We start from the raw sequence: 15300 nt of genomic DNA on the forward strand, positions 1-15300 counted from the left end.
TGGCTCTCTATGCCTTGGAAGTCCTGGCCTGCCCTGCTGCTAGCGTTTTGTCAGAGCGTGTTTTTAGTGCCGCAGGTGGAATCATTACAGATAAACGCACCCGCCTGTCAACTGAAAATGCTGACAGGCTGACTCTGATCAAGATGAACAAGGGTTGGATTGGGCCAGACTTCACCACACCACCAGCAAATGAGAGCGGAATTTAAAGTTTGCCATGTACCTCCACTCACCCATGGGTACACACTTCTGGACTTTGGATAATCGCTGGACTGCTCCTCCTTCTCCTCATGCGCCACCATGATGATGACCGTTACAAATTGCAATACTTAGGCCTTTGTTTCAGGTATACCCCCAGTGGTAAATTTTTTCGCCCATTCTTTGCAGAATGGACATTACAACGACAGGAGACCCGCTCCTTTGCAATGGGAACAATGTTTTGAGGCCCTCATGCACGTCTCTACCCAGGGACAACATGGAGCCTCCCAATTTTTGGCTGCCCTGCCTAAGGGCTATACTATAATACACCCACTTCCTTAAAATGGACACTTAATGTTTTGAGGCCCTCATGCACGTCTCTATCCAGGGACAACGTGGAGCCTCCCAATTTTTGGCTGCCCTGGCAAAGGGCTATACTAAAATAGACCCACTTCCTTACAATGGGCACTTCAGGTTTACAGGCCATCATGCACGTCTCTATCAAGGGACAATGTGGAGCCTCCCAATTTTTGGCTGCCCTGCCTAAGGGCTATACTATAATACACCCACTTCCTGACAATGGGCACTTCAGGTTTACAGGCCCTCATGCACGTCTCTATCCAGGGACAACGTGGAGCCTCCCAATTTTTGGCTGCCCTGGCAAAGGGCTATACTAAAATAGACCCACTTCCTTACAATGGGCACTTCAGGTTTACAGGCCATCATGCACGTCTCTATCCAGGGACAATGTGGAGCCTCCCAATTTTTGGCTGCCCTGGCAAAGGGCTATACTAAAATAGACCCACTTCCTTACAATGGGCACTTCAGGTTTACAGGCCATCATGCACGTCTCTATCCAGGGACAATGTGGAGCCTCCCAATTTTTGGCTGCCCTGCCTAAGGGCTATACTATAATACACCCACTTCCTGACAATGGGCACTTCAGGTTTACAGGCCCTCATGCACGTCTCTATCCAGGGACAACGTGGAGCCTCCCAATTTTTGGCTGCCCTGGCAAAGGGCTATACTAAAATAGACCCACTTCCTTACAATGGGCACTTCAGGTTTACAGGCCATCATGCACGTCTCTATCCAGGGACAATGTGGAGCCTCCCAATTTTTGGCTGCCCTGGCAAAGGGCTATACTAAAATAGACCCACTTCCTTACAATGGGCACTTCAGGTTTACAGGCCATCATGCACGTCTCTATCCAGGGACAACGTGGAGCCTCCCAATTTTTGGCTGCCCTGGCAAAGGGCTATACTAAAATAGACCCACTTCCTTACAATGGGCACTTCAGGTTTACAGGCCATCATGCACGTCTCTATCCAGGGACAACGTGGAGCCTCCCAATTTTTGGCTGCCCTGGCAAAGGGCTATACTAAAATAGACCCACTTCCTTACAATGGGCACTTCAGGTTTACAGGCCATCATGCACGTCTCTATCCAGGGACAATGTGGAGCCTCCCAATTTTTGGCTGCCCTGGCAAAGGGCTATACTAAAATAGACCCACTTCCTTACAATGGGCACTTCAGGTTTACAGGCCATCATGCACGTCTCTATCCAGGGACAACGTGGAGCCTCCCAATTTTTGGCTGCCCTGGCAAAGGGCTATACTAAAATAGACCCACTTCCTTACAATGGGCACTTCAGGTTTACAGGCCATCATGCACGTCTCTATCCAGGGACAATGTGGAGCCTCCCAATTTTTGGCTGCCCTGCCTAAGAGCTATACTATAATACACCCACTTCCTGACAATGGGCACTTCAGGTTTACAGGCCCTCATGCACGTCTCTATCCAGGGACAACGTGGAGCCTCCCAATTTTTGGCTGCCCTGCCTAAGGGCTATACTACAATAGACCCACTTCCTTACAATGGGCACTTCAGGTTTACAGGCCCTCATGCACGTCTGTATGCAGGGGCATTGGTGAACCTCACAATTTTGGACTGCCCTGGCAAAGGAAAATACTACAAAGACTCACTTCCTCAAAATGGGCACATTAGACTCAAGAGGCCTTCATGTACGTCTCTTCTCAGGGACATCGGAGTGCCACACAATGTTTTCACGTAAAATCTTTCATGTATTAATCTCAAAAAGTAACATACACCAGCTCTATCTCACTATTGGGTATGTGCCCTTAACATTTCTGCCATGAAAAATCATTTTGGGGTCATTTTGGAAGGTTTTCTGGTGAGTCCGTAAAAATGGCGTGAAACGCGGACAAAATTGTTCACAGCTGTGACTTTTGAGTGATAAATGCTTCAAGGGGTCTTCCCCATGCTGTTGCCATGTCATTTGAGCACTCTTCTGAGACTTTTGTGACATTTTTAGGGTTTCTCCATGCTGCCGGGGGGTCATTTCACAAAAATACTCGGGTCTCCCATAGGATAACATTGGGCTCGTTGCTCGGCCCGAGTACACGAGTATCTTGGGAGGCTCGGCCCGAGCTTCGAGCACCTGAGCTTTTTAGTACTCGCTCATCACTAATTATGTGTCACAAAATAGTGTGGGACTGGTAATAGAATCTGCTTACAACGTATTGTTGACTTGTGCTTAGCTCAAAGAAAGGGAATCTGTCTGGATATGTACTCTGGACACATTAGAACCCAAGGGCTTAAACCGTGAATATGAAGTACAGACTTGATTCATTGGGCCGTGCACCATGTCACCATGTGTGCAATTGCATTGTCCAATGGCTCACAATGGATATGCGTTTTCATTGGATGGATAATCAAAGCCATGTTTTTTTCCATTCTCTTGGGTTTGTTGTGTGAGTAGCCTATAGGATTAAGTTAGTTACTGCAGGCAGTGGATTTAACTTCCTGTCTTTGGTCCAGTGGTAGATTGATTGTTTGGTCTATGAGCTGTTATGGGTTTTAATCCAGGTGAATGCCCATGGGCTGCTTATAACTGTGTGAAATATGTAGTTTTACTGGGCTGGGATGAGAGAATCCATCGAAGCATGGTGTAGGGATTGTGGTTCCTGTGTGCTAAGAAGAAAGGCTGGCACCAGCCAGAAAGCCCCATTACAGCCAATAATCAACCGCCAGCCGCTGGAACTCGTTGCTCTAGGTCATGTCAAACTCACACCAAGCAGGAATAGATACATTAGCCCACCATCCCACCCAAAGAGCAACTTCTGCTGCGCAGCTGGCTTTCTAGGCAGTAGCGCTATTGTGATGTCAGCGGGGGACATTGTGACAAGCCAGTGTTCCGTCACTTCATGTTGTGCACTGATCAAACGGAAAATACATCAACAGGCAGACTACAGAAAAGCTTACTAACAAAGATTAGAAAGGGGCTTTCTCAGAGGGCTTTTTACAGTTTGTCTATTCCCAATTAGCCGTTTAAGTATGCTTAATGAAAGTACTAATTCTTTCATAGGCCGCCCATTCTTAGTATTTGACGTTCCTTATATTGCGGTATGAGGCTTCGCAGCAGGTTGCAAGACATTCATCACCCATGACTGTCCCCAATTGGGCTCAGAAGCTAAATGTCTATAATGACCTCTCTTTTTGAAAGTCCAAGAGCAAGCAAACTCTTCCTCCAGGAGAGGGAGCCAACAGGTCACTAAAGACATCCTCATTGCTCAAAGAAAACACTGAAAAACAATGCATGGTAGGAATAAACATGGAACCTTTAATTGGAGTGGAATCTGGTAGACAGCACCTGATGCCAAATCTGCATCTTCTAACACCTGCAGTCACTGCAGCAGCTGAATCTAAAGGTCCAGTCACACTAAGCAACTTACCAGCGATCCCAACAACGATAGGGATCGCTGGTAAGTTGCTAGGAGGTTGCTGGTGAGATGTCACACTGCGACGCTCCAGCGATCCCACCAGCAACCTGACCTGGCAGGGATCGCTGGAGCGTCGCTACACGAGTTGCTGGTGAGCTCACCAGCAACCAGTGACCAGCCCCCAGCGCCGCGTGGAAGATGCTGCGCTTGGTAACTAAGGTAAATATCGGGTAACCAACCCGATATTTACCTTGGTTACCAGTGCACGGAGCTACAGAACAGAGCAGAGAACAGGGAGCAGCGCACACTGAGCGCTGGCTCCCTGCTCTCCTAGTTACAGCACACATCGGGTTAATTACCCGATGTGTGCTGCAGCTAAATGTGCACAGAGCAGGGAGCAGCGCACAATGCTTAGCGCTGGCTCCCTGCTCTCCTAGCTACAGCACACATCGGGTTAATTAACCCGATGTGTCCTGCAGCTACATGTGCACAGAGCAGGAGCCGGCACTGACAGTGAGAGCGGCGGAGGCTGGTATCAAAGGTAAATATCGGGTAACCAAGGACAGGGCTTCTTGGTTACCCGATGTTTACATTGGTTACCAGCCTCTGCAGAAGCCGGCTCCTGCTGCCTGCACATTTAGTTGTTGCTGTCTCGCTGTCACACACAGCGATCTGTGCTTCACAGCAGGACAGCAACAACTAAACAATGGCCCAGGACATTCAGCAACAACCAACGACTTCACAGCAGGGGCCGGGTTGTTGCTGGATGTCACACACAGCAACATCGCTAGCAACGTCACAAAAGTTGTTCGTTAGCAGCGATGTTGCTAGCGATGTTGCTTAGTGTGACGGGGCCTTAATGTGTCCAAAAGGGATCTATTCTATTCAATTGCAAATGATCTAGATAAGACTGAGAACAAGATACTGCACAGGACATAGCAGAGTTCGTCAAGTTGAGTGGAGATGAGTTTGCTAATTGGCGCAGCTTTTGGATGAATAAAGCAAGTAAAAGGCGTGAAAGATAAAAAAAAGGGTGAAAGTGTGAAAAGTGAATTGGCTAAATTAAGGTGCAAATAAAGTTGTTTGCTTTCTTTCAATTCACTAATTGGGTTCATTTTAATCAGGTGAATTGAGTTCTGCTTTTGGAAACTGGGTAAAGAAGGGGTGCACCGGTCCTGGAGGTACTACAATACCAGGTCAATGCGTGGAGTGGACAGAGCAAGATTTTTTCCATCTCCTTGTTCTAAAAATCCATTTAATATATGGTCCCCAGATAGGGGACGTATCAGATATTAAACTAAGAACAGATTTTTTTTTTTTTCTGTTTATCAGTAGGACTTCAAAATAACAAAGGTGATCGCCTCCCGTTGCCTGGGAACCATCCAGGCCCAAGAGGGCTATGTGTCATCAGAAGGCGCACACACTCCCCCAAGACCGGCAGTCGTGCAATCCCAGGCACCTTCCAGTACCGACCAAAGTAGCGTCCTCCGAAACTACACTTGATCTTAGCCAAAAGGCCGAGAAGCTATAACCCGAATTGGTTACAGCCTTGAGTGGCACCCTGGCCTATACCGGACACATCTTAGGGAGAGGGAGACAAACCCACGCCTACAGAAGACATTTTGTCACCCAAGCCAACCCTTGAAAAGGCTGTTTTGCAGAGCAAAAACAAGAAGAATGGTGCTTTTTGCAGCCGCCGCCCACTGCAATGAATCTAAATAACTCCTCCTTTTGGGCACAAGCACCTCCCCTCTCCCTTGCAGTCTTTCCAATTCATGATACAAAAAGACGGACGGACAGGACAGGACAGGACAGGCTGCCTGACTTTCCGTCACTGCAACCCTTTGCCATCCTTACCCGTAGAAAGCCCTTTCATCATCCCCAAACCCTAATCTTTTCCCTTCCCTTCCCAGCTGCGTCTCACTCCCTTTCATTAGGAAGTGAGCGCAGCCTTTTCTCCGTTCTGCACATGCGCGACGTTAAACACAAATGCGCAGGCGTGCATTCCATTAGCCTCACTGCATTCCACTCCCATACAGGAAGTGGGCGCAGCTATTACTACGGTCGCACATAAAAGAACCAACGGCCACCACTGCACACAGCTGACTCCACCACAGGACACCCACTTCTACACCAACGCAGGTGTCACGCTCCCCGGGTCCTCGCCTCCCCTCCCCGGGTCCTCTGCTCCGCTCCCCGGGTCCTCAGCTCCGCTCCCCGGCTCACCTGCCACGCTCCCCGCTCTCCAGCCTCCGGTGCCCGTCCTTCCCAGGCCCCCTGGTCTCCGCTCCCGGCGCCCGACGGCTTCCCAGGTCCTGGCCGGCTCCCCTGCGTCCTCCTCTCAGCTTCCTTCCCTGGCTTCTGGCACCCGGGCCGCGCGCATGCGCATTAGGGCGCGCGCGCGGTCACTGACCCTTTCTTAAAGGGCCAGTGTCCACTAACAGGAAATGATGCACACAGGTACAGGGTATATAGGGGGTTAATGTCCAAGGGAGCGGGGCCTGTTCTTCGTGTTTTCCCAAGCTAGGAGTCAGGTCTCCTTGTACTCTGTGAGATACTTACCTCTCTGTCTTCTAGAGCCGATCCTGCATCGCCATCCGGTCCTGCGATACCTCGAACCCCGAACGCTGCCCATCTGCCATCCTGACAGTCCGTACCATCTTGGATCCCTGCGGTGACCCGTCATCTCGCTCCAACGGTTCCGGACCCTGCCTGACACCATCACGGCTTCCGAACCTGAGCTCCGTCACCCGGACCACCATCAGTGACCTCGTGGTCCCAGGGACTTCTCCATTTTCTCCCAGTGCACGGACTGCCCTTCTACCTAAAGTGCTCTGGCTACCGGACTCCTTTCCCTCATCCGGGAGTTCGGCCCAGTGGATCCACCTCCAGGGTCTACCCGTCCAACTGGCCCTAACAGTAAGAACAGGCCATGGATCCCGCCGAAGCACTAGCGGCCTTGCAGGAGGAACTCCAACGCCAGCGTGAAGTCCAGACCCGCATGCTGAATTTTATGACCTCCGTGGACGCCCGCTTGAACACGCTACAAGCCTCGGTCACATCTGCAGCGACCCGGGCCTCCACTAGTCAAGCCACGACCCCCGCTCCCGTGGCTGCCTCTTCGGATGCTTCCAGACTGCGTTTGGCCTCACCACCCCGGTACGCCGGAGATCCCAAGACCTGCAGGGGGTTTATAAACCAATGCTCCCTCCATTTCACGCAGCTGCCACATCTGTTTGCCTCCGACCAAGCCAAGGACGCCTTCATCATGTCTCACCTAGAGGGCGAGGCACTGGCGTGGATCAACCCCTTGTGGGAGAAGGAGGAACCTATGACCAAGAACCTCCAGGAGTTTCTGCAGGCCTTTCGCAGCACCTTTGACGAACCCGGACGCGCCTCCGAGTCTGCGTCATCTCTTCTCCGGTTACGTCAGGGAACACTGACGGTGGGTCAATACGCCATCCGTTTCCGCACCTTGGCTTCAGAACTCGGGTGGAATAACGAGGCCCTAACCGCCGCCTTCTGGGAAGGACTATCGGGTCGAATCAAAGATGAGCTGGCTGGACGTGACGTACCGTCCACCCTGGACGCCCTGATTACCCTAGCGACTCGAGTGGACATACGCTTTCAGGAGCGGTCCAAATAGGTGTCCCGTGAGAGACGTCCGGTACGGCATTCCTCTCCTCCACAGAAGCCCGCCGTACTCCAGTCAACGGCCTCTGGTGTCTCCGTCCATGAGCCCATGCAGATCGACCGTGTGCAACGTCGAGCAGAGCGGCTCGCCAAGGGTCTCTGCTTTTATTGCGGAGAGGGCACACACCTGCTACGCGCCTGTCCAGAGAGGCCGGGAAACTCCAAAGCCTAGGGTTGGTAGGAGAGGCCACCCTAGGTGCTGGGACTCTCTCAGACCCAGTTACATGGACTGTGCAAGTGACAACGGGAGAGACGCGGTTTACGGCTGAGGCGTACCTCGATTCTGGGGCAGCAGGCAATTTCATCCAGCAGGCCACGGTGGACAAGTATCAGGTGCCTGTTACTCCACTCGCCAAACCTCTTGTGATTGCCTCTGTGGATGGGAGACCCCTCTCTGACACCATCTCCTGGATCACCAAGCCGCTTGAACTGCGTATCGGTGCTCTGCACACCGAGAACATCGCTCTCTACGTCCTCCCACATATGTCACATCAAATCCTGCTGGGTCTTCCCTGGTTGCGGACACACGAGCCTTCAGTCAGCTGGGGCACTGGCGATATCACTCGATGGGGGTCTTCTTGCCATGAGAGGTGTCTGAAGACCATACAACCTATCCGGCGACCTCCGGTTCCCGAGTCCCTACCGGGACTGCCCTCAGCCTATTGGTCCTTCGTGGACGTCTTTGATAAGAAGGAGTCCGAAGTACTTCCGCCACATCGTCCTTACGATTGTGCCATTGACCTGCTCCCGGGAACTACACCACCTCGAGGACGGATATATCCACTGTCTCCAGCCGAAACAAGGGCCATGTCTACGTACATCACAGAGAGCCTGGCTAAGGGATTCATCCGGAGATCCTCCTCTCCTGCTGGAGCAGGCTTCTTCTTCGTAAAGAAGAAAGAGGGTGACCTACGCCCATGTATAGACTACCGGGGATTGAACCTAATCACCGTGAAAAACAAGTACCCCCTGCCGCTCATCCCCGAATTGTTTGATCGACTCAGAGGAGCTCGTGTGTTCACCAAGTTGGATCTTCGGGGTGCCTACAACGTGGTCCGTATCCGCTCAGGGGATGAATGGAAGACCGCGTTCAACACTCGCGATGGGCACTATGAATACTGCGTGATGCCCTTCGGCCTGTGCAACGCACCAGCAGTCTTCCAAGAATTAGTGAACGATGTGTTTCGGGACCTCCTCTACGTCTGTGTGGTGGTATATCTGGATGACATCCTTGTCTTCTCTCCGGACCTCCAGACCCACCGAGAGAACGTGCAACTGGTTCTACAAAGACTGAGAGAGAATCGTCTGTACGCCAAGTACGAGAAGTGCGTCTTCGAACAGTCTTCTCTCCCCTTCCTGGGGTACCTCATCACCGAAACCGGACTGCAGATGGATCCCAAGAAGGTCTCCTCCATTCTCAACTGGCCTCCTCCTTCTGGACTGAAGGCAATCCAACGCTTTCTGGGATTCGCTAACTATTACCGCCAGTTCATTCCTCACTTCTCGGCTCTGACTGCTCCTCTCTCCGCCTTGACCAAGAAGGGGGCTAATCCAAAGGACTGGTCACCTGCGGCCGACGCCGCGTTTGGCGCTCTAAAGCGAGCCTTTGCCTCCTCTCCTGTACTCCACCGTCCAGAGTTAAACCGCCAATTCACCTTGGAGGTGGATGCCTCCTCCTCGGGAGCCGGAGCAGTGCTCATGCAGAAGTCCTCCTCCGGGAAGATGGTGACGTGCGGTTTCTTCTCCAAGAGCTTCTCCGCGCCTGAACGCAATTACACCATCGGTGACCGAGAGCTATTGGCGGTCAAACTGGCTCTGGAGGAATGGCGCTATCTTCTGGAAGGAGCAGTGTACCCTGTCATTGTTTACACGGACCACAAAAACCTGGAATACCTGCGGACTGCTCAGCGACTGAACCCACGGCAAGCCAGGTGGTCCTTGTTCTTTGCCCGGTTCGACTTCCAGCTTCATTTCCGACCCGCGAACAAGAATGTACGCGCTGATGCCTTGTCTAGGTCTTTCGTGCCCGTGGAACAGGAGGAAGAGACATCTGTCCAAGTAAGATTATCCCGGTGGCTCCTGTCACCCTGGCCCAGATACCACCTGGGAAGACTTATGTCTCTGAGACTGACAGGCAAAAAGTGTTACACTGGGGCCATGCCTCGAAAACAGCCGGTCATGCAGGTCAGAAGAAAACATGGAGCGCTATTGTACGTCATTACTGGTGGCCATCCCTGCGCACGGACGTCGCCTCTTTTGTCTCTGCCTGCTCCTCCTGTGCCAGGAACAAGACACCCAAACACCTGCCATACGGCCGTCTTCTGCCTCTGCCCATACCCTCAGTTCCCTGGCAATACATAGCGATGGACTTTATTACGGACTTGCCTTTGTCCTCCGGACACACAGTCATATGGGTCGTGGTGGATCGGTTCTCTAAAATGGCCCATTTCGTTCCTATGGCTGGACTGCCCTCTGCTCAGGAACTCGCGGACGCCTATATACAGCACATCTTCCGCTTGCATGGCTTTCCATCACACATAGTGTCCGACAGAGGAACTCAGTTCACCTCCCGCTTCTGGAGGGCTCTCTGCAAACATCTGGGAGTGACCCTGGACTTCTCTTCGGCCTACCACCCTCAGTCGAACGGCCAAGTGGAACGGGTCAATCAGATATTGACCTCTTTCTTACTTCACTACGTGAACGCCCATCATGACGATTGGTCCACGCTTCTTCCTTGGGCAGAATTCTCCCATAATCACCAAGTCAGTGAGTCCTCCTCCAGTTCTCCCTTCCATGTCGTCTACGGACTTCAGCCGTCTGTCCCATTGCCTGTATCCTCGTCCTCGGACATCCCTGCTGCTGATACTGTAGCCCGTGACTTTACTACCATTTGGGACTCAGTTAAGGCGTCCCTTGCACGGGCAACCCTGCGGATGAAGAGACACGCGGACAAGAGACGCCTAGATCCTCCGTGTTTCTCTCCGGGAGATCTCGTCTGGCTTGCTTCCAAGTACATCCGACTGAAGATACCATCCTACAAGCTGGGACCTCGCTACATCGGGCCGTTTAAAGTCCTCGGCAAGATCAATGAGGTCTCCTACAAACTGCAGCTCCCGGCCACAATGAGAATACCCAACTCCTTCCGCGTCTCTCTGCTCAAGCCGGTTGTCCTTGGTCCCTTCTCCGCTGCCGCCAGCCCGGCTCCTCCTCCTATTGCTGAGGACGACATCTATGCGGTAAGAGATATCGTGGCCATGAAGACCGTACGTGGTCGGCAGTTCTTCCTGGTGGACTGGGAGGGGTATGGTCCTGAGGATAGGTCCTGGGAGCCCAGGGAGAACGTGTGCACTCCTCTGATCCGTGCCTTCATGTCCCGGTTGCGGGGAGGGGGACGTGGGGGGGGGGGGTACTGTCACGCTCCCCGGGTCCTCGCCTCCCCTCCCCGGGTCCTCTGCTCCGCTCCCCGGGTCCTCAGCTCCGCTCCCCGGCTCACCTGCCACGCTCCCCGCTCTCCAGCCTCCGGTGCCCGTCCTTCCCAGGCCCCCTGGTCTCCGCTCCCGGCGCCCGACGGCTTCCCAGGTCCTGGCCGGCTCCCCTGCGTCCTCCTCTCAGCTTCCTTCCCTGGCTTCTGGCACCCGGGCCGCGCGCATGCGCATTAGGGCGCGCGCGCGGTCACTGACCCTTTCTTAAAGGGCCAGTGTCCACTAACAGGAAATGATGCACACAGGTACAGGGTATATAGGGGGTTAATGTCCAAGGGAGCGGGGCCTGTTCTTCGTGTTTTCCCAAGCTAGGAGTCAGGTCTCCTTGTACTCTGTGAGATACTTACCTCTCTGTCTTCTAGAGCCGATCCTGCATCGCCATCCGGTCCTGCGATACCTCGAACCCCGAACGCTGCCCATCTGCCATCCTGACAGTCCGTACCATCTCGGATCCCTGCGGTGACCCGTCATCTCGCTCCAACGGTTCCGGACCCTGCCTGACACCATCACGGCTTCCGAACCTGAGCTCCGTCACCCGGACCACCATCAGTGACCTCGTGGTCCCAGGGACTTCTCCATTTTCTCCCAGTGCACGGACTGCCCTGCTACCTAAAGTTCTCCGGCTACCGGACTCCTTTCCCTCATCCGGGAGTTCGGCCCAGTGGATCCACCTCCAGGGTCTACCCGTCCATCTGGCCCTAACAGCAGGTAAGACAGGATCGGCACCTCTATGCTCCAGTTACAATCAGGCTCAGTCACCATGTGATAACGCTCTCAACTCTTTAGTTGCAGGCTCCCCTTGCTTCACGTCCACTGGCTGTGCTGCCATTTCCTCTCCCACCCGGAAGGTATACTTTATTACACTATTTTCTTGTTTCTCTCTTCCCCCTTTTCCCATAACCTACCTTTATCTGCATTTGTAGGGTATCTATATGCTATTTACATCATAGTTTTATTCATTAATACGGAAGGGAAGAGTGCCCATGAGAGTCCACACCTTCACATCACAAGAAGGGGGTCTACAGGGTAGTGCAAGAATACGAGCAAGTCTTCAGCAAACATCCGCTAGACTTTTGGAGAATAAAAGGGGTCAAACACTACATCCCCACAAGTGCACACCCACCCATCAAAGAGAGATATAAGCCAATACTACCTGCACATTACCAGTGTACCAAGGACATGTTGAGCAACATGAAGGAGGCTGGGGTTATCCCTGACAGTTGTAGCCTCTGGGCAGCTCCGTTGGTCCTGTTAAAGAAGAAGGACAGCACCACTCCCCTGTATTGAGGAATACTAAGTACTTCCACTAGCTCAGGGGTACAGCAATGGGGAGCCCTTGTGCCCCCAGTTACGCCAATCTGTACCTGGGCTGGTGGGAAGAAACAGTAGTTTTTGGGGGGGAGGATGAGGAATCTCATCAATGTATCGGACTGTGGGTCCGATACATTGATGACATCCTCATCCTTTGGACAGGGTCTATTTTTGATTTTGAAAAATTTGTCAAGGGCCTCAATAACAACTCCCTAGGCCTGAGATTTACCCATACCTGTGATCAGAATTCTATCACCTTTTTAGATCTGGTTATACAAAAGGATGAGGGGGGCAAGATCCACACATTTACCCATCGTAAACCCACAGCGACCAACTCGTGAGTGGCTTCCCTCTAGCCTATCCTTTACAGCCCATCTGAGTGTGTGGATTAAGGAAGGCGTTACACCGTGCCCTTTGCAGAAGGCCATGTAGGCCAGGATAGTGCTTTAAAAATTGCTGGACAACCAGGTTCAACACGTGAGCCACACAAGGCACGTGTGTCACATTGTCACGGCGAAGGGCCGCACCCATGTTTGCATCATTGTCACACCCGGCCTTCCCTGGCTGCTGGTTGAGTGGAGACAACCATTGATGAAACTTGGTCTCCAGAGCTAACCGTCCACAACTTCTCAGCAGTGTGACTCACATTTCCCATGCGGCTGCTGCTGCTCGGTGGCTCGAGCGATGGGCCGGATCCCGGGGACTCGAGCGGCGCTCCTCGCCCGTGAGTGAAAAGGGGTGGTTTGGTTTTGGGGATATTGTCCGTGACGCCACCCACGGTTGTGGTGATTGTGTGGACACCACCGCTGCTCTGGACGGGGATCCCGGGAGCGGAGACAGGGAGCAGCTTTGTTGTTATTTCTCCCCTCCGTGGGTAGGGGGTTGGTTGTCCCGGGGCCCGGTGATGGGGTAGGAGTGGATGGCAGGCGGGTTGCGGGGCCTGGTGAGGTGCAGGGTCGCAGGGGCAGCGCTGTGCCGCACGGCACAGAGGTACTCACTCAGCCCAATGATGATGACACAGTTCATGGTAAAACAAGCGGCTGGATGGACGGGTCCCTCGGACGGCTGCGGTGTTGTTGTTCCCTGCAGGTTAGTGATGACTGTCTCTCCCTGCACCTATGTTCTATGTTGATTCCGATGGGTTCCCACCGGTAACCCGCTCCTCGACCTGGATGTGGGCCGGAGGAGCCCCTTTTGCCCGTAGGCGCTGGCCCTGGGAAACGGTTGCCCTTGGCGGTGGCGGTGTCTCCCCTTCACGGTTGGACGGTTGCCTTCTGTCGGGACTTGTCTGTTTGGAAACCCGGAGGTCCCCTTCACTAACGGATTCGGCAACTTCACGGCGACTCCTAGCCTTGCCGGGGTCCGAAAAGCCCCTGCCAATGGTGCTAGCTTCTCCTTGTGTACCGGTCCGGTACCACCGGGCCACCGCCCGTCCACGGTCCTTACGGCAAACTCCGATAGGCCACTCCTGCAGACGGTCACCACCGTCTGCCAACCTTGCTGTTCTGTCCGGGCCACACACCCGGACCAACTTCAGGCTCTTTAGCTGTCACTTTACTCTTTCCACTTTCACTGTCAAAACTGAACTCTTTCCTCTCCAAACTCTATCTCTCTACTTCACCTCCTTCCACTTCTTCCTCCAAACTAGACTGCCTGTCTTTCCCGCCTCCAGGACTGTGAACTCCTCGGTGGGCGGAGACCAACCACCTGGCTCCACCCCCTGGTGTGGACATCAGCCCCTGGAGGAAGGCAACAAGGGTTTTGTGTCTCACCTTGATGTGCCTGCAGGGAGTGTTTGGTGTGTAGGTGTTGTGCTCTGTGGCCCCTGGCTTGTCCAGGGCGACACACTACAACACTTAGGTTATTGTGCTTTTTGTGCAGCTTGCAGGGTTACATGATACTTCATATACGATTTTTAGCTTTCTTGTTAGTAAATCACATTTTTTTCCCTCTCTTTCTTTCCTTAACTGAAGGCGGCATATCTCCAAGGCATTCTGATCTCTCAGCAAATCAAGAGGAGCTGCAGACCGGGAAGACCAACCCTCAGGAGCCTCCTGGACTTCAGAGAACAAGCATGGCTGCCGAAAGAGGAGCAACCTGTCCTCCAAGAAGCTCAGAAGAAGAGGCGATGCCCGGCAGCTTATCTGTTTTTGTCTTTTAAATGTGGTTTATACTTTTGCTGATGGTAATTTAATAAAATCTTTCTCCAATACGAGTTCTTCTTGCGTTGCCTCCAGTGAGTTCTGGCTTTGGTGATAAATATAGCACCCAACATAAATATAGCAGCAAAGCGGCAACTCAGTGGGAAAATAGCAGCAGGCAAATATAATGTGCAAAATCCGATGGCTAAATGATTATAAATAATGATGAAGTCAAAGCCTCAATATATATAAATATATATTTTGTAGCAGTGAGATATAACCAAGGCACAGACAGCACTGGGGTCATACACGTTACTGTGGGGCATATACATTACTGGGGGCATACAGCTCTGGAGGGCAAACACATTACTGGGGTGGGTGGGATACAGCTCTGGGAGCTCAGACAGCTTAGTGGGGGGCACATATAGCTATGGGGGGCCCATAGAGCTCAGGGAGGCATACACAGCTCTAGGGGGCACATACAGCTCATGAGGGGACATTCAGTTCTAAGTGGCCCATACAGCTAAGGAGGGGCACATACAGCTCAGGAGGGGCTAGTTACCACCTTTGAACTGATTCTAACTTCTGAACAGGGTCGGCATCAGCACCTGGCGCACCAGGCAGTGTCAGGTGCTCCTGCCCTGACACTGTACACTGACACTGCTGCACGGTGCTCCTGCCCTGACACTATACACTAGCACTGCTGCACGGTGCTCCTGCGCTGACACTACACTG

The 15300-nt window shown here is 52.8% G+C and overlaps 1 non-coding gene across 1 annotated transcript; it reads right to left on the minus strand.

Annotated features, from left to right (window-relative positions):
- Window positions 1–5097: 5097 nt before the first annotated feature.
- On the minus strand, window positions 5098–5296 carry LOC142260643 (U2 spliceosomal RNA). Its single transcript, XR_012728677.1, has one exon. It is a non-coding gene; the product is annotated as a U2 spliceosomal RNA (small nuclear RNA).
- Window positions 5297–15300: the final 10004 nt, after the last annotated feature.

Source organism: Anomaloglossus baeobatrachus, unplaced genomic scaffold (assembly GCF_048569485.1).
Source record: "Anomaloglossus baeobatrachus isolate aAnoBae1 unplaced genomic scaffold, aAnoBae1.hap1 Scaffold_153, whole genome shotgun sequence".
Lineage (NCBI taxonomy): Eukaryota > Metazoa > Chordata > Amphibia > Anura > Aromobatidae > Anomaloglossus > Anomaloglossus baeobatrachus.